The sequence below is a fragment of the Peromyscus eremicus genome, chromosome 1 (assembly GCF_949786415.1).
Source record: "Peromyscus eremicus chromosome 1, PerEre_H2_v1, whole genome shotgun sequence".
NCBI classification, from domain to species: Eukaryota; Metazoa; Chordata; class Mammalia; order Rodentia; family Cricetidae; genus Peromyscus; species Peromyscus eremicus.
Genome location: NC_081416.1, coordinates 107,453,796 through 107,465,114, shown reverse-complemented (window position 1 = coordinate 107,465,114; position 11,319 = coordinate 107,453,796).

Here is an 11,319-nt window from a genome sequence, read left to right as displayed (position 1 = left end):
AGTAAGGTGTTTTCCCAAGTTTAGTTATTAATTCATCCAGACTTCACGTTCTCTTCTAAAGCAGCTGTGAGACTGCTCCCCCCAGGCAGTGCTAGTGACTGCTTTTCATAAACAGTCTACCACCATTTCTCCAGTAGACGTGAATGATCTATTTTTTGAACTTTGAAATTGGCAAAGCTGACAGCTCAAGCTCAGCGGAGAGGTTTTTCTTTTGTTTTCATGTTTTCTCACCTTTCAGTAAGGCAGGCCCTGCAGTGACCTTCCTGAAGCTTTCAGATGAAGAATGAAGTATCCAGGAAGACAGAGAGACCAAGCAGGCATGGGAGCAGCCACTGCTTTTGACTGGAAAGATCCAGAACAGGATTCCTGCGTGTCCATCCTCTCTACTCATTTGATTAACAAATAGCTACTGAGTACCTACAGTGACTACTTAGCTGTGTGGAGGCTCTGGCTACGCTCTTCAAACACATGGAAGTAGACAGGCAATAAGTCATTCTAACTTCATCTTCCCACACACACAATGCCTCCAAGGCATGAGAATCAATACTCTTGATCTGCAAATAGGGGACTGTAGTGGGTAGCCATTCCAGCTTTGATCTTAACAAATAAAATTTGCCTGAAGATCAGAGGACTGAGCCAGCCACTAGATTAAACACAGAGGCCAGGCAGTGGTGGCTCACACCTTTAATCCCAGTACTTGGGAGTCACAAGCCTTTAATCCCGGCACTAGGAAGGTTGAGACAGGAAGTGATATGGCTGGGCAGAGAAAGGAATATAAGGCAGGAAGAGAAAGGAGTTCAGTGCCTTTTCAGCTAAGGACTCAGAGGCATTCAGTCTTGAAGACAGGATCTTTCCTTTTCGACTGAGGAGTTGGGGAGGTGAGAAGTGACTGTGGCTTGTTCCTCTGATCTTTCAGCATTTACCCCAATATCTGGCTCCAGGTTTTTATTATAAGACCAATTAGGATTTGTGCAACAGATGGGCATGCTACAACACAGACTGATTAGCAAATTGCCCAAGCCCACAAGGAAAATAAGTGACAGTTTGAACTTCAATCTTAGTTGGTCCAGGTTAAATCTGTGTGCTCAACTACCGATCTGTAGTGCTTTCATAATGAATATATAAAAACAGTTTGATAAACAGTTTGATAATAGCTGCTCTTTTTTTTTTAATTTTAAAAACATTTATGTAGCCAGGCATGGTGGTACAAGCCTTTAATCCCAGCACTTAAGAGGTTGAGTCAGGAGGATTTCTGAGTTTGAGACTGGCCTGGTCTACAGAGTGAGATCCAGGACAGCCAGGACTACATTGAACAACCCTGTCTCAAAAAATCAGAACAACAACAAAAACCCAAAACCAAATAAACTAATCCATATGTATTTATTTTCCACACACACATGAAGACCAAAGAATAACTTGCGGAAATTGATTCTCTTCTACCCTATGGGCTCCCAGGACCAAACTCAGGTGGTCAGGTTTGGTGGCAAGCAACCTTAGCCACTGTACCGTTTCTCTGGGGCTTTATTTATTTGTCTTAGGACTACTTCGCAACACTCTTAAGTAAACCCTTTCAAACGTTAAAGCGTGACATTTTCTCCACTGAGCAACACCAGACATTTGATCTAACAGAAAAATCAAACTATCCCTTGGAGGCTTAAATTTCAATCCATTTTCACTACATAGTCCCTCTTGGTTTTCACTCATTTTTGTTTTCATTTTTATGGCTAAAAATAGGCCTTGGTCACCTTTGGGAACAACATTGAAGGAGAAAAAAAATTACTAAAAGGCAACCTTTGGCTGGAACTAAAAGTGAGTAGGGTAAAGGGAGTCAAGGGAGTGAATGTCCCTTAAGCACCTCTGTGTGACAGTCAGTGTGGACAACATTCGTTGAGCACCTGCTGTGATCCAGAGCTCTGCCGCTACTGCGGCTGATTATTAGATTTTCACCACAGCATTGCAAAACGAGGACACAGAGCCTTGAAGATGTTGAGTAATTTCTACAAGGTCACGTGACCAGTATTGTTGGCACAACCTAGTTTCAAGCTCAAGTTTGTCTGTTTGCCAATCCGCTGTGTTTGTGTAACGTCTTTCCACTTGGCCAAGTGATACTGAGGAAGGGATGATTCTACGCTAGTGGGTGAGCCCGAGGTTCAAAGCCCCAGTTAGTAGACCTCTCTTTTGCCTTGTGCGTGTGTATGGAGAATTATGGAGACTCTGGTAAGTTCCCTCCTCCCTTCTTCCTTTCCTCCTTCCCTTCTTCTCTCCTTCCCTCTTTTCTTTCCTTTTTGAGACACTGTTTCTTCTGTAACATGCTATCAGCAAACTCACTATGTACTGAGGATGACCTTGAACTTTTGATCTTCAGAATGCTGTGATCACAGCTTGTCCCACTGTATCTGACTTGTAATGCAATGCCAGGCATGAAAGCTAGCTTGTGTTTTGTGCATGTTAGGCAATCTCTTTACCAACTGAGCTGTGTTTTCAACCCTGGGGTGTCTTTCCTTTTCTTTTGGAGACAAGGCCTCCCTGTGTAGCTCTAACTTCATGAAATTTGCTATGTAGAGCAAGCTAGCCTCAAAGGGATCTACTTGTGGCTGCCTACCAAGTGCTAGGATTAAAGGTGTACCTAGCAATGGATATCTTTTTTTTTTTTAATAGATTCAAGAAAATAGCCACCTGTCATGGTGCACAGCTATAATCCTAACACTTAGAGGAGGATCCTGAGTCTGAGACTAGCTCGGTCCTTATAGTGAGTTCTAGGCCAACCTGTACAAAATGCTGAGAAACTAAATATTGTTTTAAGAGCTATTTTGGAAACGTATTATTAGCTTCAAAAAATACCTTTTCAAGTTCAGAAAATGTGACTATGGAGTGCTTAGCCCTACACCTATCACACACACACACACACACACACACACACACACACACACGAGGCTCAGGGAACATCAGAGAGGGGACAGAAAGATTATAAGAGTCAAAGACAGAGAGGACTGCTTCAAAAGAAGTGTTTCTGGATATGGCGCCCTCAGTGCACTCACGAACTCAAAGCAACTGAAGCTGCCTTTGCAGCCAGTCAACATTCCAACTTGTGTGGGAGAGGGCCTCGTGAGACCGAAAGCCTAACTGAGGAGATTTTATAGGTGGCTGCTGAGGGAAAGAGAGTCCATTTGGTTCAGCATATGGCCCATAGAAGTTGCTCATGGTCCATGGTGGATGGCCCCAAACCTATGAACATATAGGCAGTACTAATTGCACTCAGTGAGATTTTGTTTTGTTTTGTTTTTCGAGACAGGGTTTCTCTGTGTAGTTTTGGTGCCTGTCCTGGATCTCTCTCTGTAGACCAGGCTGGCCTCGAACTCACAGAGATCCGCCTGGCTCTGCGTCTCTCAGTGCTGGGATTAAAGGCGTGTGTCACCACCTCCTGGCTCAGTGGGATTTAAAAAAAAAATAATATAAGTAAAAAGACACAAAGTGAGGTGAAAGATGGGTGTGATCCAGGAGGTGGCTGAGGGTAGAGTGAGGGAGGACATGATCTAAATACATTGTATTCATATATGAAATTACCCAATAATATATAATTTTTAAAATGGCTTTTAAAAAGCTAGGTGTGGTGGGGAGTGAGGCAAGAAAACCAGGAATTCAAAGTCATCCTCAATTACAGAAGGTGTTGGCAGCCATCTTTATTCTCGAGACAAAACAAAAACCAACCAAACAAATGCCTTTTAGGAGCTGCTGGCTGCGCTAGAGAGTACTAAATACTAGTGTTCCAGAATGCTGCAGGCTTTGTTGTGAGTGCAATGTTTGCACACCTCATGGCAACTACTGGGGACAGGCGCTTTTCTGATGCGTTATGGGAGTCCTTCAAAAGCAACATGGCCAAGAGATTGGAGGCTGAGCTGCTTCCGCTCTGAGGAATCCGAAAGGAATGAGAAGAAAGGGTTTCACAGGATGAACTGTGCGGTTAATCCCACGCTCACCCCTGCCAGCTTTATCGGGGCAGGTGTTTGTACAATGCTTGGAATTGTTCTCTTGTGCACTGTAAGACCAGATGACATGAACTTAACTCTATGGAAATCATCACCACCCTGATGTTTTGCTTCCTAAATTGCTTGGCACGTTCTCCCTCATATGCAGATCCTAGCTTCCAATCTTCATGGACTGTTTATGTGGGAGTGAACTGTGGGCAGAGGTCAGGAAATTAGAAAGGGGGGAACCTTAAGAGGAAGAAAAGATGACTTAAGGGTAGAGGGGTGGGGGGCAGAGGATACATAAGTGAGAGTACTAGGGATGAGGGGTGTAAGTATAGACATGCAGTGGGGAGGGGTGTGCAGGGAAGTGGGAGAGGAGCAGGTTGTGGGTGAATCAACTAAAAACAAGTGTGTATGGAAATGCCGTAAGAAACCTGTTACTTTATGCTAATTAAAAATTAAATTTTAAAAATGACTTGGCATGATGAAATGAGATGGTCTATGTCTTAGAAAAGATGGCAGGTGTAGCATTTACATCTCAAATATGACTTCTTAAAGAAAATAATGGAAGTTTTCGGCAGTATGCTAGCTACTACCCAGCCTCCTGCCCTTTTTCAGGGTTCTCCATAAACTTCTCTTCGATCTAGCCGAAGTTTCCCGCTCCCTTAGTGCTCTATCACCTGTCCTCATATTGAAAGTTTCCCTTCTATACAAAAGAAAGGAAGCCCATCTGATTTCATCATGCCAAGTCATGATTAAATTAATTACACTCATTTACTCATTTGGGGAAGGAGACAGCACATGTGTGCCATGGCCTGCGAGTAGAGGTCAAAAAGACAACTTGTTAGAGTCAGTTCTCTCCTTCCTGGGGATCAAACTCAGATTTTCAGGCTTGGCAGCAGGGCCCTTTACCAATTAAGCCATCTCATCTGTTCCAGGGAAAGTTTACTAATATGAACACTTTGATAACTCAATAGTTGTAAAACATATATATATATTTTTTAGGAAAATAAACTTTCCCCATGGATTTACCATGTGCCAGTCATAGTGGCTGATAAAATGGATGGGTAGTTGCCACCTTCAAGAACTTTCCTAAGGGGCTGGAGAGATGGCTCAGCAGTTAAGAACACTTGCTGCTCTCAGAGGACTCAGGTTCAGTTTCCAGCACCCACACAGTGACTCACGACAATTGGTGACTACAGTTCCAGGGACCCTGTTGCCTTCTTCTCACTTCTCTGAACACCAGGAACAACATGGCGCACACACATGTAGGCAGGCAGAACTCTTAGATATGTAAAATAAAATAAATAAATGCAAAGAAAGATTTAAGCAAGCAAGCAAGCTGGGCCTGGTGGTGCAGCCCTTTAATCCCAGGACTCAGGAGGCAGAGGCAGGCAGGCTTCTATGATTTCCAGGCTAGCCTGGTCTAGATAGCAAGTTCCATCCAGGGATGGACAGTGAGATCCTCTCTTAACAAGAACAGAAAAAGACACTTTCTGGTTGGTGGGGAAACAGAGCCAACACAATGATACTCTGATTACAAAGTATTATGTTTTATAGCACACAGGCTAGACAAGTGCTCTATTGCTAAGCCACATCCCCTGTCTTTACTACCAAGATACTTGCAGGGCAAGCTGCCTGGGCTCATGTACTGCTTCTCCCCCCCCCTCCCCCCCGAGACAGGGTTTCTCTGTGTAGCTTTGCGCCTCTCCTGGAACTCACTTGGTAGCCCAGGCTGGCCTTGAACTCACAGAGATCTGCCTGGCTCTGCCTCCCGAGTGCTGGGATTAAAGGCCACCACCTCCCGGCATGTACTGCTTCTTAAAGATGCAATATAAAACCCTTGGCCAGAGACTTCATTTCATTAATCATCATCTTACTTTTGTCAGAAAGTATGCCATCCTGTAGGACTGTTTTGAGATGCCAGACCAAGATACCATCAAGGAGATCTGCTAGATTTTGCCTAATCATTGTTCTGTTACTTTGAAAAATAGTACACGTGGGGCCAGTTCAAGAATAGCCTGAGCTAACTTGATAATAACCCAAAAAATGTCAGATTGAAGAAAAGAAAGACATCTATGCAAGCAAGGAACTTGGTCTCTGACATTACTAAGCATCTACTAGGAAGGGTTTTATGTTAGTTTATTATACATGTATATATATGAACGTTGAATGAATGAACATATATAAATATATACACAGTGTACTTAATTCCACAGCAATCTTACTAGGAAACCATTCTAATCCATTTTAATATGGAAAACCCCAATTAAGAAGGTGACAAAATAAGAAAAGTATTGTATTTCTCTGAAGCATTCATATCAGACTTCAAAGTCTGACCCAAATGAGAGCAAAATGAATGTTCTTTGCCTTGGTTTAAGCTATCTGATCCTAATTAAAATATTTAGGGAGGAAAAGAAAGCTATCTTGCATCATTCAGGGAAGCAAATTGCCCACAACACTTGCAAAGCACCAGGGACCCCTCCCCATGCTCTCCTGTATCCTCAGTTTAGTTTGAGTCTGATCACTCTCAGGAGGACCCATTATAACTCACAAGTGTCCCCATTCAAGACCGACTGGAGTCACTCTCTTTATGGACACAAAGCAACCCCCACATTCTTCTCTTTCCTTCTGTTGTTACCTGCATTTGGGGTAACATGTCAAATTGCACTAAGACTTTGGACACTGTAAAGATAGACATATTCAAATGCTACTCCAAAATGCCTCTCTGAGAATATAGCATCTTCATTGAATATATTGACTGTTAAATAGGATGGGAATTGTGAACACATAATTAAATGACTCCAAAAGAGTCCTGGGCTGTTGAAAGAAAACAGCCTGATTATTTGGGACCCATGTTACAGTTGTATGTGTGACTCTGTCTCATTGTCTGTTTTGAGGAAACCATGTTTGTTTCCATTTTTCTCTTAATCCTCATCAACTTGACAGCTTCTTTCCATGTTTTTTATCCTTAGCACTTTCTGTGAATAAATAAATACCTTCATTGTAACCAGTTAGTATTTGCTGAACCCAGCAAGGTAATTGGTTGCATGGCTGCTTAGTATTTTGTTCCCAAAGCTAATTAGACACTTGATATGCCAAAGTCCCTAAAGAAGACAGTTTAAAAAAAAAAAAAAAAAAACACTAGGGCCAAACGTAAATATTAGCAAGAATAGCTAACTATAAATAAACAAGCACTTATTCCCCAGGCATTGGCTTACAAAGTAAAAGTACAGAAATAACATAATAACTCTTTTGAAAAATAAGCTGGGTATAGTAGCTCACAGCCATAAATTGAGTTTTTGGATCAGGAGTTCTAGGCCAGCCTTGGCTACATAAAGTTTGAAGCCAGCCTGGGCTACAAGGAGACATTGTCAACACACACACACACACACACACACACACACACACACACACACACACATTTCACGTTTGTCAAATATGGACCATAGTGAAGAAGGAACCTGAGCCCAGTGTAGTGATGCTGACATTCTGGAAGGGGAGCCAGGAGGAGCATGAGTTTGAGGGTAGCTTGAACTATGAGGAGCCCTTGAGCTTAAAAAGAGAGGTGGAGTGAGAAAAGGAGGGGGGAGCGGGAGGAAGACAGAGACAGAGAATTCTATACCAGATTAGCTAATAGAGAGAAAGAATTTGCTGCCAGAGCCAAAGGGCAAAGCAGAAAAGGGGATGCCCCCAAGACTGTGGTCACATTTTAAATATCTGAGGCGAGACCAGCCTTGTTCTGTAAGAGAATTCAGACAAAAGCTAGAGGACTGAGTCTCAGGGAAGAGACTTTGAAGTTGTCCCTTTCTCTCAGCTTCTCCAGAAAAGGGCGTGTATCTTGGTCAGCCATGTTTCTTTCCTAAAGTCTCTCACAGGTACTGCCAAAGAGCAAGACTTGTGCAGTGAACTAAATAAATCAAATAGGCTGTCCTGGAAGTGGCTAGGAGGCTGGAATACACCTGAAAATGCGCACAGTTGGAGGAGACACTTGATTATATATAAAGACCCTCCTGAGACATTTGCAAATCTTCAGCATAATATATCTGATCATATTTTACCACATATCTTATCCCCCAAAATATAGCTCCAGTCTCCCCATTTCCCTCCGTCTGTTGCCATTGTCCTTGCCCAAGACACCATCTTGAAGTGAACTAGATTAGGCCTGGTCTTCTAAATGGTCTCCTAATTCTACTGTGCAGTCAGTGTAACGGTTTAGTGGTGTGATTAGCTCAGTTATCCCTCCTGTTTAAAACCTCTCAGTGGAAAGAAGAGGGGGAAAAGACAGGAAAAGAGGGCTAGGGAACCAGCTCGGTGGGTAAAACACTTACTATGCAATTATGAGCCCTGGAGTTCAGATCCCCAGCACCCACACAAATCTCAGGCAGGAGCAGCACCCTGCCTGTAATTCTAGCACTCCAACACAGCAGTGGGGGACCCTTAGGGTGAATTTGCTAGCTAGACCAACCAAATTGGCAAGCTCTGGGTACAAGAAAGATTATACTTCAAAATATAAGGTGAAGAGCTATCATGAACCCCATCGATGCTAGGCTGTGGTTGTGCACACCTTTACTCCCAGCACTTGGGAGGCACAGGCAGGAGGATGTTAGTTCAAGGCCAGCATGGTCTACAAAATGAGTTCCAGGACAACCAAGGCTACATAAAGAAACCCTGTCTCAAAAAACAAACACAAGCAAACAAAAAGATTGAAACAGTTGGGAAGATGGACCCTGTTCATGGGTAGGAGGTCTCAGCATAGAGACCTTAGAAATAGAATCTATAGTTCAGAGCTCTACTAAGAAGAATTCTAACTGAATCTTAATTTAGAATTAGATAAACTGAGTCTCAAATTCATATAAAAATAAGTGAGGATAGAAACAACTATTTTTATTTATTTATTTATTTATTGGTTTTTCGAGACAAGGTTTCTCTGTGTAGCTTTGCGCCTTTCCTGGAACTCACTCTGTAGCCCAGGCTGGCCTCAAACTCAGAGATCTGCCTGCCTCTCTCTGCCTCCCAAGTGCTGGAATTAAAGGTGTGTGCTACCACCGCCTGGCAAAACAACTGTTATTAACAACTGTTTTTTCAGTAACTGCTATATCCAGGGCTGGAAAGATGGCCCATCAGTTAAGATCACCTGCTACTCTTGCAGAAGACCCGACTTTAGTTTCCAGCACTCATGGCAGGTGGCTTACAACTGTCTGTAAGTCCAGTTCCAGAGGATCCAATACCCTCTTCTAGACTTTGAGAATACGTGCATGAACAAAGTGCTCATGCATCCATATACACATGTGCACACACACATCACCACACAGACGTAAGATTAAACATTCAATCTTAGAAAAAAAAGTAACAGTTGTATCTCTATCAGATTGTTCTGGAGAAAAAGTTTAGCTTGAAGCCATACCTCATACTGTGCCAAAAATAAATTCTGGATAAGTAAAAGGTATTTCCATTTTGTTTGTTTTTTTAATGTTAACAAAAAGAATTAGGCCAGCTGTAGAGTTGAAGGTCTGCAATCCTAGCATCCAGGGTGCAGACATGAGGATCAGAGCATCAGTTGGAGGCCACAGTGAGTGACATAATGAGACCTTGTCTAAAAAACAAGGACTGGAGTTTTGGTTCAGTGGCACAGTAATTGCCTAGCACATGTAAACTTTGGGTTTGACCTCCAGCACTTCGGAAAAGAACAAGAGAGGTAGGCATTTTATCATCCAGAGTGAAAAAGAGAAGAGAGAAGTTGTTATTATTTGTAGATGATATAGTTAAAAATAGAAAATACAAAAGAGTCTACAGTGAATGGACTTAAAAAGTAAGCTTAAGAGATTGATAGTGAGCTGGGCATGGTGGAGCACACCTTGATCCTCGAATTCGAGAGGCAGGTGGATCTCTGAGTTCAGGGCCAGTTCCAGGGCAGCCAGCCTCTCCATTTCAGGGGAGGTGGGGGCGGGGCGCTAAGGCTAGGTAGCTCTGCAGTAGAGTACTTGCCTAGCATGTGAGGTCCCTAGGTTAAGACCCTAGGACCACAAATTCTTTTAAAAAATGAGGTTTGTAGGTAAAATAATGAATATGAAAATCATTTGTATATACCAAGAACAGTTACAGACTACCCTGTGTTGACAATACATGCCTTTAAAAAAACATAACTCTTTATTGATTCTTTGAAAATCTCACAGCATGCACTATCCCATTCACCTCCTAGTCCCTCCATATCTGCAGTGTACCCCCACCCCAGTTAATTAAAAACAAAGCAAGCAAACAAACAAAAAACCCATGTTGCTTCTCCTTTCCAATTCCTCTAGTGGCATCTGGAGCTGCGGTATGTAACGCAGTATACTCTTTTGTCCAGTCAGCCCCACCCACAAATGTTCATTGCGGTGAGTCATTGATCTGGTACAAGGCTTCTGATTTCTGACTCACCATCATCAATGGGCCCTCATCAAAATGCCTCTCAGATATCCTGTTGTTGTTGCCTTGAGACATGGAAATCCTCATATATCATTCTGCAGGATCAGTCCCTTCTCGAGTTCAAGGTCATATAGATAGATGGGGCAGCTGTTAGAGTGGGCCAACCCAAGGCCCAGGATGTGGGTCTGGGTGGTAGCTGAGCTGTCCAGTCCGGGCCACTGGGACCACCCCTCAAATGAGGGGCAGAGCCAGCTCCCATAGGCCCATGCCATCAGGGCCAGCTCTCCCACACCTGTGATCCCAGCACTCAGGAGGCAGAGGCTATCTGATCTTTGTCAGATCAAGGCCAGCCTGGTCTACATGTCAAGTTCTGGGACAGGCAAGCAGGTGCTACATAGTAAGACCTATCTTTTTGTTGTTGTTGTTTTGGTTTTTTGTTTGTTTGTTTTGATTTGTTTTGTTTGTTTGTTTGGTTGGTTGGTTTTTCGAGAAAGGGTTTCTCTGTGTAGCTTTGCGCCTTTTCCTGGAACTCACTTGGTAGCCCAGGCTGGCCTCGAACTCACAGAGATCCGCCTGGTTCTGCCTCCCGAGTGCTGGGATTAAAGGCGTGCGCCACCACTGCCTGGCTGAGACCTGTCTTAAAGGAAGGAAGAAAGCAAGAAAGGAAGGAGAAAGGAAGGATAGTACAAAATTTTGAAACAAACTTTCTTTTAAGAGAGAAATTTAAGAAAAATCAAATACAGGAAAGGTCTATAGCATGTCTCTGAGCAGAAGACTGAATTATCTTAGTCAGTTCACCCAAACTTACCTCTAGGTTTAGTGTAATTCAAGTCAAAGTCAGAAAATGTTGTTTTGTGTAGGAGACTTTGTAAGCTGGTTTTAAAACTTACAGAGATATAGAGAGGATTAGGAGTAGTGGAGACACTTGAGAAAGAAGGAAGTA